This window comes from Blennius ocellaris (genome assembly GCF_963422515.1).
Source record: "Blennius ocellaris genome assembly, chromosome: 1".
NCBI classification, from domain to species: domain Eukaryota; kingdom Metazoa; phylum Chordata; class Actinopteri; order Blenniiformes; family Blenniidae; genus Blennius; species Blennius ocellaris.
In genome coordinates, this window is record NC_137650.1 from 16,760,683 (window position 1) to 16,774,009 (window position 13,327).

The 13,327-nt window shown below is 39.3% G+C and overlaps 1 protein-coding gene across 1 annotated transcript in view; it reads right to left on the minus strand.

Moving 5' to 3' along the window:
- Window positions 1-13,327, minus strand: part of LOC308132290 (neural-cadherin) — a gene marked incomplete at both ends in the record, with an annotated part of 403,944 nt that overhangs the window by 126,298 nt on the left and 264,319 nt on the right. The gene's annotated exons all lie outside the window — the stretch shown is intronic.

The window sequence follows — 13,327 nt, forward strand, 5'->3', positions numbered from 1 at the left end:
GTGATGATGTCAAATGGTGTCTCTGACAGCTCTGCCATTTACGAGGAAACGCAGCACAACACACAATATCTGCTATGACGTCAGGGCAAGGCTCCGGCTGGTGATGTTGCTAATGTACAGAGCGATTAAACTGTGGATGTACATAATGGTCTCGGCAGGAAAACGGTACCGCTCAAAAAGGAAGGTGTCTGCAAATGCCAGTACATCTATGCGCGGTCTGATGATGCGAATATTATCTGCGAATATTAAATTCTCGGCGAAGTAATGCTGCGCCTTCATCAATCGGATCATTATCAAAAGCACATTCCATATTGAGGGAATAAAGTTGACGTCTAATTTGCCTCGGGAATAAGGCACTGCAGAACTGTTTCACCAAAACTCCCCCGCTGAATGAGGAAATGAAATCCCGTGCCTGTCTGAAAGGGGGCGGAGCCAGAGCAAAACTCCGTGTTCACTGACAAAAACCTGCTCCCGACCAGGTTAGTTCTAGAGCGTCTGTTGCCCCGGTAACTGACCGGGAGTTGACGTTACACCGCATCGTGAAACAGGCTTGAGTTACCCCGCTTCCTCCGGTTTGAGTTACCTCCCTTTGTGAAACGGAAAATCCCGCATTTCCCTCAACTCGGTGTTCAATAACCTGGGGTAATCCTTAAACCTGCTTCGTGAAACGGACCCCTGGTGTGTGAGCCATAAACTTTTTAGCATGGAGCACAGTTCAGAGTAAAATCCTCTTAATACTGAGCAGTTAAACTACTGAGCGACATCGGGCTAACTCTGCTGAACCAAATGTCTCTTGGGACTAAGTTGCTGATGATTAAATTGCTGGTGTTGTACAAACTGTCTTTTCCTCCTCTTGATAGTTTGTTTGAACATAATGTACAGTCTGTCTTACTTTTGTCATTCTCATTAATATTAAATAATGTCCAAATCAAAGCATAATGTATCGTCAACATGCTGCTAATGGATGACTGGCCAAGTTGTACCGAAGATTTTTTTCAAGTACAATTACACCGTGCAGTATCGGACCTGATACCAGTATCAGTGCATCCGTAAGATCTGCAGTATGCATAGATATAATTTCACGAACAAAGCAGTTCACTTTTCAGTCACTTTTGACTCGTCCTGCTGGATAGTACAATAGTAACACACAGTGACTTGGGCAAGTAACTTTAATCTGATTACTGGTTTGGAAATAGTAACGTGTTAAGATTACTCGTTACTGAAAAACAGTGGTCATATGAGAGTAACGCGTTACTTACTTACGGTAATTAACGAGTTACTGGCATCACTGATCATGATACAAGAGAAAAGAAAGCCAAAGATAGAGCTCATAAATCACGGCTGTAAGGTTTTGATCTGTGTGGTTATGAAGCACGTGGCTCCAAGATCTACATTATGTAATTGCTTATTCAATTAGTGAAGTGTAATGAGCGATTACTCCATTAATTCCTCAAGTACTGCATGGTTTGACTGCCAGAGCACAGTAATGGTTTAATGTACGAAGTACTTGTGGCACAGATGAGAGCCGGTAATGGAAACCATCATCAGGTTGTCCAAATTTAACCAAATAAAAAAATTCAGAAAAGTGTGTTTTTTGGGGTTTTTTTTTTAGATAAATGATTTGAATCATCAATGATTCAGGTGGAAAATGAAACGAGGTTGTTTTTGAACAATGTCCAATCATTTGTATAGCCAGTCAGGGGCAGCAGGGAAACTGTCACGTCTGTATTTCCATTTCGATCACCATAATTCTCCCAGCTCCAAACAATCGAAGGCATAGTTTTCGTCACAAATACGAAGCACTGCAATCCTCTTAAGGCGGCTTTTGTTTTGCTCTTTCCTTGTCAGCGGGGGAATTGTGTTTGTTAGTGTTGGGCCGGGTGCCGTAATCCCGCTCACTCCCCAAATCTCATTATTAATCCCACTGCCTCCATTATCTGCATGCTCTTCCTTCCATCTTGCAGGGTAATCTGTTTGTGTGCGTCGGTCCGGGGTCATATCTGAAAGCCTCCAGAGCAGAAAACTATCCGACAACAATTCAATCTTTTATTAACTCTTATCTTATCGCAGTTTGTTATCCCCCCTCCGCCTCCTTCACTCTCCTCTAGTTGCAGTTTTTCCACTTTTGCCTCCAATTTTCTTTCTTGTCATATTGTTTCATCATTTCATCTTTCCTATGTTTTATTCCCCCATTCATATTCCTCTCCCCCCTTTTCCTTTTGTTCCAGGTTTTTTTCAAATCTTCTCACGGACTCATTCATCCAGTCTTATCAATAACTTCTTTTCTTTTCCTGACATTCCTCGTCATGTCTGTTCTCATCCTCTGATCCTGGAGAATCACACAGCAGACGTTAGCAGCGCTTGCTACTGTAACCTGATTGAAAATGTGACAATCACACCAACTTTTTTTTTTGGTGTGCTTCGCCTTGTTCTCTACCTGCCGTCTATTTGGCTGCTACTTCACAGAGAAATATTTCCAGACATTTCCAGGCTGGCTCACATCCAGCTTTTCATAAAATTGATATGCACATGATGTTTCCAAGACAGCAGTTTATCCCCCCCCAAGTCTTCAAAACCACGTTCATTGTATTCTGTTGTGTAACTGTGCAAAATTAAATTGCAAAGCACAATTAAAGTTATTTTTAGTTCTATCGTGTATTTTCCTTTGGTAACATAACAAGCACATTGTCTATTAAGTTGGAGTCGTTTGGATTAAAGTTACATGTTTAAATTCCTCTGTACACCATTTATCCCATTGAAAATCCATAGTCGAGGATTTTTAATGGACCATTTCTGATGCTTACCATCAGGAAAGGGAAAGTAACTACCTGACTCACTTTAAAATTACTATTCTTTGCCTCTATTCCACACAACATGCTAGAAAATATACGCTGTGTCTGTCTTATCATTTTGTTTCCTTCTATCCTCTCACTCCAGCAGAAATTATCCTCCTCTAAATCTGGTTCTGCAGGTTTCTTCCTGCTAAAGTTAGTGTTTTCTTTCCACCGTCTCCTCTGCTTGCTCAGGTGATTTGTTTTCTTGGTAAAGATGCCTTGAAATGACAAGTGTTGTATTCTACAGAGAAAATCGATATTTTTTTCCTGAGCATTCGCTTGCATGAGAACATGTGACAAGTTAATGCATGATCTTTATGTTTCTATGGATACATGTGTTGCTGGTTGATGTTGCTAATTATTATCTGTGATGATAGGTGATACATTACAACTAATTTAATGTTTTCTATGTGCTTGTATATTTAATTCACAGTGAGTCCTGTTGTCAATTAAAACATGAAAAAACAATGTATTTCCAATTCATAACAGGCTTGCCCTTTTTTTGTCAATGGACTGAAAAAAACGTTATATTTCTTGAGTCTCCCTTTTTTGTCAGAATTGCTGACTTTCTTAGATAGAAGGCTCTAATTTACAACTGTGTCTACCATATGCATAGCGTAGCTTAGCACTGTACATAGCGCTATCCACTGCGCTATGTTACTTTAGACCGTAGACCAAGGGACCAAGCTCGCCATTAATGAGTATCTGCGTATCAGTCACACTTAAATAATTTTTAGCATGGAGCATCGCTGGTGTGTGAGCCAGAAACTCTTTAGCATGTAGCATGATTCAGTGTAAAATTCTCCTGATCCGCCGAGCAGTTAAATGTTTAAAATTGCTGACATTGCTTGTGCTCTCTTTATATAGCAGTGGGTGATATTGCTCACGCACAACGTCACAGAAGACACGCTGGGTTGTATCGGGGAGGTTTTATAAGTTTAAATACACTGTGCAGTATATACCTGATGCTGGTATCAATATCAGTGCATCCTGAATGCTAATGATTAGTTTCTGGTTCCAATGTAAGCTAATGAATGACAGATAACTTCTTGTTTCTTGTGTTCTGGGTGATTTATTTCATGCATGCTGCCTCTAACATTTTACAATGACAACTTCACAAGACAACATTGTGTCATAAGCGGTTACTTTGACTTCACACAATGTCACATTCATCTTATGTATGAAGGTTGTGAGCAGCTTTCACATGTTAACTTAAATGATCGTCTTTGAATAGTCACACTCAGTTGCTTGTCAGCTTTAATCATGTAGGTTTGAAGATTTTCCATTGAAGCATGTGTGGATGTGTGGAAATGTTTTCAGTTAATGAGTCTATAGTCAAGTAAAGATCAAGTAATAATTCTCTCATTGACTCAGTCTGAATTTTTAACAGTCAATAGAAGATAAGAGTCCACTCTCGTTCAAGTGCCCATGTCCTACTTGTTCCCAGTCAAACTGGACGGGGTCAGACTTTCTAACTAACCCTTAAACTCATATTTCCAGTGAACAACAGAAAAACTTTGCCCTCTTCAACAGATGAATGTGAATACAGTTTTCCAGTTTTCAGCTCGGCACATCCATCATTCTGCACAGCGAAGCTTAAAATTTTGACTGCAGACCAAACACAGTCCAGAGAGGTGGGGAGTTAAGCACTTTTGTTGTCAAGACATGAAACACAGAACATTTCACTTCTGAAAAAAAATTGTTTCGTTATCAAGGATATTGTTTTTAGTTTTTCTAAACAATTATTAAGAGCGCCACTGAAGAATGTACCCCGAAAGATGTATGAGGTAAGAGAGTTGTGATAATTGTTTCCGAGGTTAATGGGACAATTTATTGTGGTTCCAGGAGACAGACAACCTCCATAGTTATGGGGTTCTCATATATGAGCTGATTTTATCATTTATGAAAGACGTGTTTCAAGATGGCTGGACAAATGATCTATGAGATGAATCCAACATCCAGAGGTTGAAGGCAATAGAGCCTACCGTGTTCTTCACTCTGGAGGCAAACATTCTTATTCTCTATCAACTCTCGAGCCTATGCATAATAACTTAGTATTTACTGAGGATCTGGGCGCATAGGCGCAGCATTTCACATCATTTCTGCTGTCTACACGAAGATGGAGTTTTCAAAAAGTCACGTTTCTTCCCGTTTCCACGAAGATGGGCTGCTGTTTGAAAGGTCTACCTTGGGAGCCATTTTCAAAATGTTGCATTTTCAGTGCCTCCGATCACCATTGTCGTGTACACAAATCTCAAACAAATTGCGTGAACTAACTGTAACCAGGGCCTAAATGTTTTCCTTGATGCATTAAATATGAAGCCATATTAGACAAGTTTTCTTCTTGAAATCTAAAATTTTTATTCTGAGGAAAACACAAGTAATGACATTTTCAACAATGTCTCTTTGTACATAATACAATGTCTCATTTGCTGCATTTCAGAGTGTAGCTTAAAGCCAAATATTAATGTTGTCAGTAGGGTAGTTTTCACTGCACATCTTGGCATTTTATATATGCTAGGCTTACTGAAACACTCCATTGCTCAATGAATGAACCAGACAAATGAGATGCTCTTCTCTGTAAAGCATCCTGTCAATATCTTTTTTTTTTATCCTTAAAACTTGCAAAGGTTCATATTGACATTTTTTCTCCAGCTATGCTCCCTAAAGCCAGATGTTTGACACCAATGACATCAAGGATAGATGAATGGATGGACAGAGTTTCAAAGACTTTTAAACTGTTGTGTACAATAAAATCAACAATTCAATTAACAATTAAAAAAGGACAAAGTTAGAAATTCAGGGGTGGAAGAAGTAAATTAAAGGTATTCACATTAGTGTATTTAACTAGTAATTTGGCATATTTTTATTGTTAACTTTCCCCGACTATGTACATATTTCTATTTTTAATTTTAATTAATTTTAGTAGCTCAAAACTTTATTCTTTTATAAGGGGAAATCCCTTATTTGTAGCTACATTAAATCACAAAACAAACATCATTGTCTAATTTGTACACATTGTTGTTTTGATGACAAACACATTAAGTCAAATACCCGCAACAAACAATAAAAAGTGAATAAGTAAAACAAAAAGACTTGTTAATATGACGTAATCAGTTGGGTTAGAACGTAGCAGTTGCTGTACGTTTCCATGCTCTTTCCAGTCGAGTCATTATTGCTTAAGTGTCAGCTGTGCACCCTATACAAACATTTCAAGACACAGCAGAGTTGGAAAGGTTGAAATTGCAGAGTAGACGTATTGATTTTATCCGGTGTCACACTCGTGAGATTCATCGCAGTTTCTGAACAGTGCGTCCAGTTATCAGAACTGTCTCAATATGCAAAGCGAAACAACCTTGTTTGCAGATGAGATTGGCAGGAAGAGTGAAAGCAGAACACAGTTCTGTGTGTGTGTGTGTGTGTGTGTGTGTGTGTGTGCATGAGCGTAATCTAGGGATTATGCCTGACGTGGATCCAGACAATCATGGCCGCCGGGGTCCAACGATGAGACACATTACAGCCGGCCACACTCAAATCCTGCCCTTTTCACTTGCTGCTTCTAATTAAATGAAGCTGAAGGTGAAAATTAACTTTCATGAGTCGCAGCAGAAAAGTTCAGTGGAGATGTGTGTGCCGAGGTTTCATGTTCATCTGGTGTCTGATATGTTCTGACAAACTACGTCTGGGTGTGTGTGTGTGTGTGAGTGTGTTAGTGAGTGTGGACTAAAACCACCCGTAACAGCAGCTGCTCTGATTTTGTTCTTTGTGAAATATGTGTGCCAACTCCTTATATATGTACTACAGATGGTCCTCTACACAAAGAAAACAAATGAACCTTGCTATGGTTTAAATAAAAAATAAAAAAAATCACAGATGCATGATGCATAATGCAGGAATTGAAACACTTTTCACTATAACAACAGTGTCAAACTCATTTTAATTTAGGGGACACAAACAGTAATGCCATTAACGCATTGATTAGTAACACGTTACTCTCATAAGACCAGTGATGAGTAATCTAATGCACGAGCATTTTCAAACCAGTAATGAGATTACAGTTACTTCTCCAAGTCACTGTGCGTTACATTGAAGCGTCCTTTTATCTTTTTCAATCAATCAATCAATCAATCAATCAATCACTCAATCAATCAATCCATCAGTCAATCAATCAATCAATCAATCAATCAATAACCAGATTACTTTTCCAAGGTAACTGTGGACACAAACAGTCCAATTCCATCTTCAGTTGGTCGGGCCAAAAAAATAGTGGCATAATAACCTTTAAATTTAAACAAAACTTATTTGCTGTGATCACAGAGTATATATGACTAAAATGTCTATTTTTTTTACAAAACCAAACAATTAGTTCAGAAAGTGACTCCAATTTTAAGATGAAGCTACTTTTAATGAAATCTTCTGGTACAAAATACAGTGGAGTTTCCAGAAAACGTCTCCTGTAGCTGTTGCATTCTGGGTGTTTTTACAAACTTCCCCTGCCAGTCGGGCTTTGAGGCTAGTTTGGAAGTAACCAGGTAGATAGCTGTTATGGCAGCATGACTGATATCTCAGCTCTGGTGTCAGTGTTGTATTGCTACTGTAAAGGCTCCTGCATACTTCTTTTTTGAACCCATAAGAACAAGAAGAAAAGTCGGCAGTGACTAATAATCTGTGAATAATCTGTTTATAAAGCTTGATAAAGGTGTCATGCTGTTTGAAAGCAAAGCCAACATTTTAAAGGTAATGAGTTCCATCTTGTGACAAAGTGCAATGAGCACCACCAATTCCAACAGACCCTCTTTGGATGTGGTACAACAGGCCAGTCCCATCATGGATATGACTGCCTGATACTGTCATGAAAATATGGGGAAAAATCTTTGGGCATTCTTTCGAGTACTTTAATGGCTCTATGACACAAATGAAACCAAATGAGTGTTCCAAATGTGTCTGACAGTGTAGCATCAGGTAAGTTTTCTTAATGTTTTGTCTCCTCAGCTTCCTAAACATGCTACTCTGAACAACTGCTGACACAATTTGAATGTCAGTAGTCAAATCATTTACTGTACCTCTAACATGACAGACAGCCTGCACTGTGCAGGAACAAACTCCAGTTTATTCTTAAACAAGAGTGAGAATTGACTGTTAATTTCATCATAACTTTCAAAGCCTGCACGGGTGTTGAGACAGTGATAAAAGATGAGGCCCACACAGTGGTGTTGTACTTAATTGGTTGCAAAGAGCCCTTCACTTCCACCATTAAATATCCGAGCCCGAGGATACGCGGAGCGCCAGGCTGAATTACGCAAAGTTTAAACAGGGTCAATGCGTCTCGTCTGCCATGAGAAGCACCGAAGAGCCGATTTCGTCATCGCTGTTTGTAGCTGAAACGATTTGTTGAGACGCTCTCACCCCATTTTTGGCCTTGTTTATGGAAGGATGTATGGTAATGAGGATGCTCTCCTCTTGCTCACTTGTTTGTTGGGTTTTGGAAACAAGAACTGGCAGTATGTGACAGCTAACAAGCTGGGTCTTTCATCTGGGAGGAGGTTGTGATGGGTGGGTTTCTATTTATGATGCTCGGAAACACAAAAGCACCCAAGAGCTGTATTTTGAGTTTGACAATGCCAAAAGAATTTAAGAAACCTTCTGTCTTCTGGCCTGTGAAAAGGCCAGGCAGTGAAGTCATGTCTGGAAGTGATATTTGACATTGTAAACTTGCAGGTTGTCAAGCCAAACACTCCAACATCTGGTACTGAATCCAAAGCAATTCATGATAAATTCAAACAAAATGTATGCAGAACGACTAAAAAATATATTCTTTGTTGTATCTTTTTGAGTCAATGTTGTAGGTTTACCTAATTTCCTGGTCTGATGCCAATTGTCAGAGTTGCCCAGGCCTTCATCATTGTCACACAGCTTTTGTTGTTGATCATGTGAGTGTCGATATGCATATTTAGAAACTGCGTAATTTGTGTCAACACATTTGAGTGTTGAACGTGTTTCAAGAAACAAGCGACACACTGGAATTTGGATGCGACTTCGGGGCCTTGAGGTGCTAAGAATGTTTTTCTATAATGAGGAATCATCATGATCATTCTAAGGACCAGTTTCCATGACCACGTGTTTTAAAGTGAAAAGTGTAAACTCTGTTTATGTTTTGAGGTCAGTTTATGTGACAACAGTGTACAGAGTCAAAGAAAACACAAGTCTTTGAAATCGACCCCCAAGGTGGAACTTTTTGTAAACACACCAACCCCATCTCTGTGCAGACAGAGGAAAAAATAACTTCTAGAAATCGCTGCTCCTGCTCACCAGGGCCGTAGTAGCTAGGAGTTGTGCACATTCTCAGTAGATGAACAAAAAGAACAAAGTTCCCTCCAGAGTGTCATGACTCCCAGTCCATATTCTCCTGGTATATTTATAGTTAACAATCCAATTTGGTCGTCCATACGACTGTTCTTGTACTCCCATTGTTAATGTTTATAGCGCATTGTTCTCTGCAGCATTACAAAAATTTACAAAAGTACCAAATCATAGCCTGCTAACTCCACGGTTTCCAGCATTTCTGTGTAAACAGACAGCATTTTTCAAAACACTGTCATGTAAACATAAAAGTTATGAGAAAAAAAAAAGATGAAAAAAAAAAGGAAAACGGGGCTGAGACCTGCAACAATGAAGCCATATACTGTAGCTATATATAAGATAATCACATGGGAAGAATGCAAACCTTGATATATCCACATCTCTTTCTATAGTTAGCACACGACTTAAAGATTAAAGAGGAGTCACCAGTCATATATTACACATTCAGAAGTGGTTGAAGAAAAAAAAAAAAAGAAAAAGTGGTGGCACATGTTCCATCAGCCCTCAGTCATTACACTCACCAGCCAACAAAAAAATATGCCTTACTTCTTAGTCACTCAACAAAGTCCACTTGGATCCAATTGACTTACTCCAAAAAACATTGGTGCTCACATCTCACGCCCATTTTGATTAAATTGAGTTCACAGTTTTGACCAAGTGAGTGGACTGGTAAAGATGTCTTCATTACATTTTCATGGATCCATATGCACATTTAACAGGAACATTTTGAAGATTTTTTTCAATAGATAGAAAGTGATGGAATAATTTCTGGATGCTTCAAACTATATTTCCAGTTGTACTTTTCTTTGCATAGCGTCACTGTTTTTGATGAAATAGAGAAGCATGTTAAATTCTACCTCAAACAGATTATCTGCTCTTGTTTGCTCTCAGACGTTGTGGGTGTATATTTGAAACACTGAAATGGAAAGAGCGCTCCACATGTCAACATCGACCGGCTGATTAGGGGTTATCCTTTGATTTCCCAAATTGTTAGACTGTAATTATAATGTAAGGGACAGTGACGGCTCATAATGGAGCTAAATGTCTTTAGATGGGTGGTTCATGAGAAGATACCGATTGGACAAGTCTAACAAGACTGATCCAGAACGTTTCGGGGGCTGCGTCTTAGTTTAGTGGAGTGGGCTGCATTGCAGTTTGAGTGAAATCTCATCCTTAGATCACAGATTGACCAGCCATAACATTCTGAACAACTCTCAACCTTGTTAAAGTTACTCTTCCAGAATCCATACAGGGGGAAAAAAAAAAAAAAGGGGGCCAGTTTTAGTTATTGAAGTACATCTCTAATACATTGTCAATACCTTTCTGACTCAAATTTGTCATTACACTCAGACAAACACAAATTTCCAGCATTTAAATTTAGCAAATGATACACAGGTTTGTTGACATCTCAGCGTCACGGAAACTACCAAAGATTACTAATCCTGTTTATACACGAGATCTCGCGAGATCTCAAAAATGACTAACGATCAGTTTCACAACATTTAAGACTATTCTCTTGGCTTGAAGACTCTTTCTTTGAGAAAGTCTGGCTTTTTTTTTCGTGCTGAATCGGTCAAATGTTGATATCGCTGGAGCTGCCGCGACGCCATCTTTGATATCCCAGAAACCCATGCGTTACCGAAGATTACATCAGTGCACAAAACCAAAACACAGTTTGACTGCAACAAATTCCATTTTGTTTGTTGTTAATATATCGACTGTGGTGTGATTGATATAGGCCACTGTGGTTTGAAAATTAGTGGAGATGAGTGGTGATGGCCTTCTTTTTGTATATTAGTTTATTCTCTATGCAGAAGTGATACATTTTATGGGAAGTACTGTATATTTTGAAGATTCTTTCTGGTGGAGTAACTTCAAGCAGAAAGCTTAAGAAGAGGTTGACAACGGGTTCAAATAAACTCCAAATCTGAACACGGACATCCAAACTCATTGATACGTTTATGGAATATAAAACTGGAATGTTTGGTCCAATCCAGCAAATAAATTATAGTAGTTCTAAACAGCAACATAATTTCCTTTGTTATTTATTGTTTTTATTAGTTTCACTGTTTTTACTCTGCCTTGTTTTTATCTGTGCTGTATCCGTCATATACTTCATATGATAACGTCAGAGTTAGGCTGGTGCCACCTGGCACTTCGCAGGACTCAAAAAGATCAGCTTCTAACATCTCGGTGCAAGATACTGAAGTTCGAAGGTCCAGTGATCGAGAGGAAACTGCGCACTGAGGCAGTAACAGTCTATCAAACACCCCGAGACGGAGTGTAAACACAAACAGTTTATCCTCAGAAGAAAGGTACTCATCCTTACAGAATATAATGAGAATGTGTTTCACATGTAGTGTCTTATGAAGATCCTTCAACAATTTGTTGCAATTGTACAGGGTGTGTTGTGAGGTCACACAAGTTTAGAAAGGTAAATATTTTGGTCCCTGAAGAAAAAGGTTGGGAATTACTGGTCTAGACAGGTTAGGGCTTTTGTGTTTGCAAGAAATCGACCTACAATAATTAGTGAACATCACTCCTTTAATTTCTTTCTGGTCTATTCTATTATAATTTCCCCAGTGGTTCCTCTCTTGATGGACTTTCATTCTCTCTTGTTACTGAATGTTGCACATGAGAGAAATACAAAGGTAATACTGATCCTCATTGCTGTTTGAATTCTAAAGCGGGCAGGACAAAGCTGATTTCCTGACATGAGGCCAGGTGGAGGAAAACTGCAGCTCTGGGATTTCTTCCTGTAAGGCACAAGCAGAAACCTCATGTTGGAAGACGGTTAGTGATCTTTATGCCCCGGAAAGAGCATTCAAACCTGCCTGCTTACTGTGTGCTCTTTTCATTGCCAACATGAAATGCTTGAGATTTCTTAGCAATCGTGACACCCCCCCCATCCCAGTAGCATGACCCTCAACAAAGCTGCGAGAATGTCTACCCAGTGGAGAGGATTTCAATCAAGTCTCTAATGTCCTGAAATTATTTGTTCCCGAGTGTCTTTCTAAAGCCTAATTTCTTTTTTAAATGGCAAATTCATTGCAGACATAAGACATATATGCAGGTACAGATTGTGCATTCAGAACTGCTACAGAGATTTCCTATGGATGTTTGATCTCAACAGTTGTGAGATTAGTTTTAAATGTGTCTCACACACACAATGTATAGAGTGAGTCTAACACAGCAGTGGTCAGCCACATTTTTTTTTTTTAAAAAGGCATTGGAATCAATCTGAATGGAAGCATTGATCCATCCATTAATCCATCTGATTGAGCAGTTTAGAGTCTCCAAGAGCCTTACCAAGACATTAGCCAGGATAAGCTCTAGTCAACACAGCAAGGATAAATCAAGAGTAAAAAATGAATGGATAGATGTTTGAAAGAATGAAGTGATGACTGAAGTGTGTATTTACAGCGGCCATGGTTGCAGTGATTCAGAAAAGTCGCTTTTTACCCCATATCCTTGGGAGCTGTTTTCAAAACGTTGCATTTTCAGTGGCTCAGAGCAAAAGTCGTGTAACCAGACGCCCAAAACGGAACAAAACATTTCCCTTTTCACTTGAACAAGTTCTCCTGCAAACTGAGCCTGAATGTTATTGCCTGTGTTGTTACTGTCCATGGACTGAGCATGTATTTACTGTGGCTGTCGTCTCAGAAAAGTTGCTTCTTACCCCATTTCCCTGGGAGCTGTTTTCAAAAAGTTGGATTTTCACCGTTTCTATGTAAATAACCTCCAAAATGCAATGAAAGTTTTCCAGTTTCACTGGAAAACATTGTTGTGTAAACGCAGCCGAAAGCTCCAGTTTCTGTGTAACAAACAGACTGTTTCTGTGTGACATTTCTTCTCAGACTCTCAGAGTGTAGGTGGTTGTGGTTGGTTCCCACTTGCATCCTGATTTACTTCTTCCGTCTCTTTGAGAATAAACGGTCCATTCTGATGGCTGTTGTTGTGATGGTCAACACGAGGTTCCGGACCTATTGACGTAAAAGGATGAAGTTTATAGTTCAGCCTTTCAAACGGCTGCCCTGCAGCTATTGTTACGCTGCCGACTGCAATTTCTCACCGCTCCTGTGTCCTCGCTCACCTCGCTTTTAACATTTCCCCTTCTTTTAAATAAATCGTGA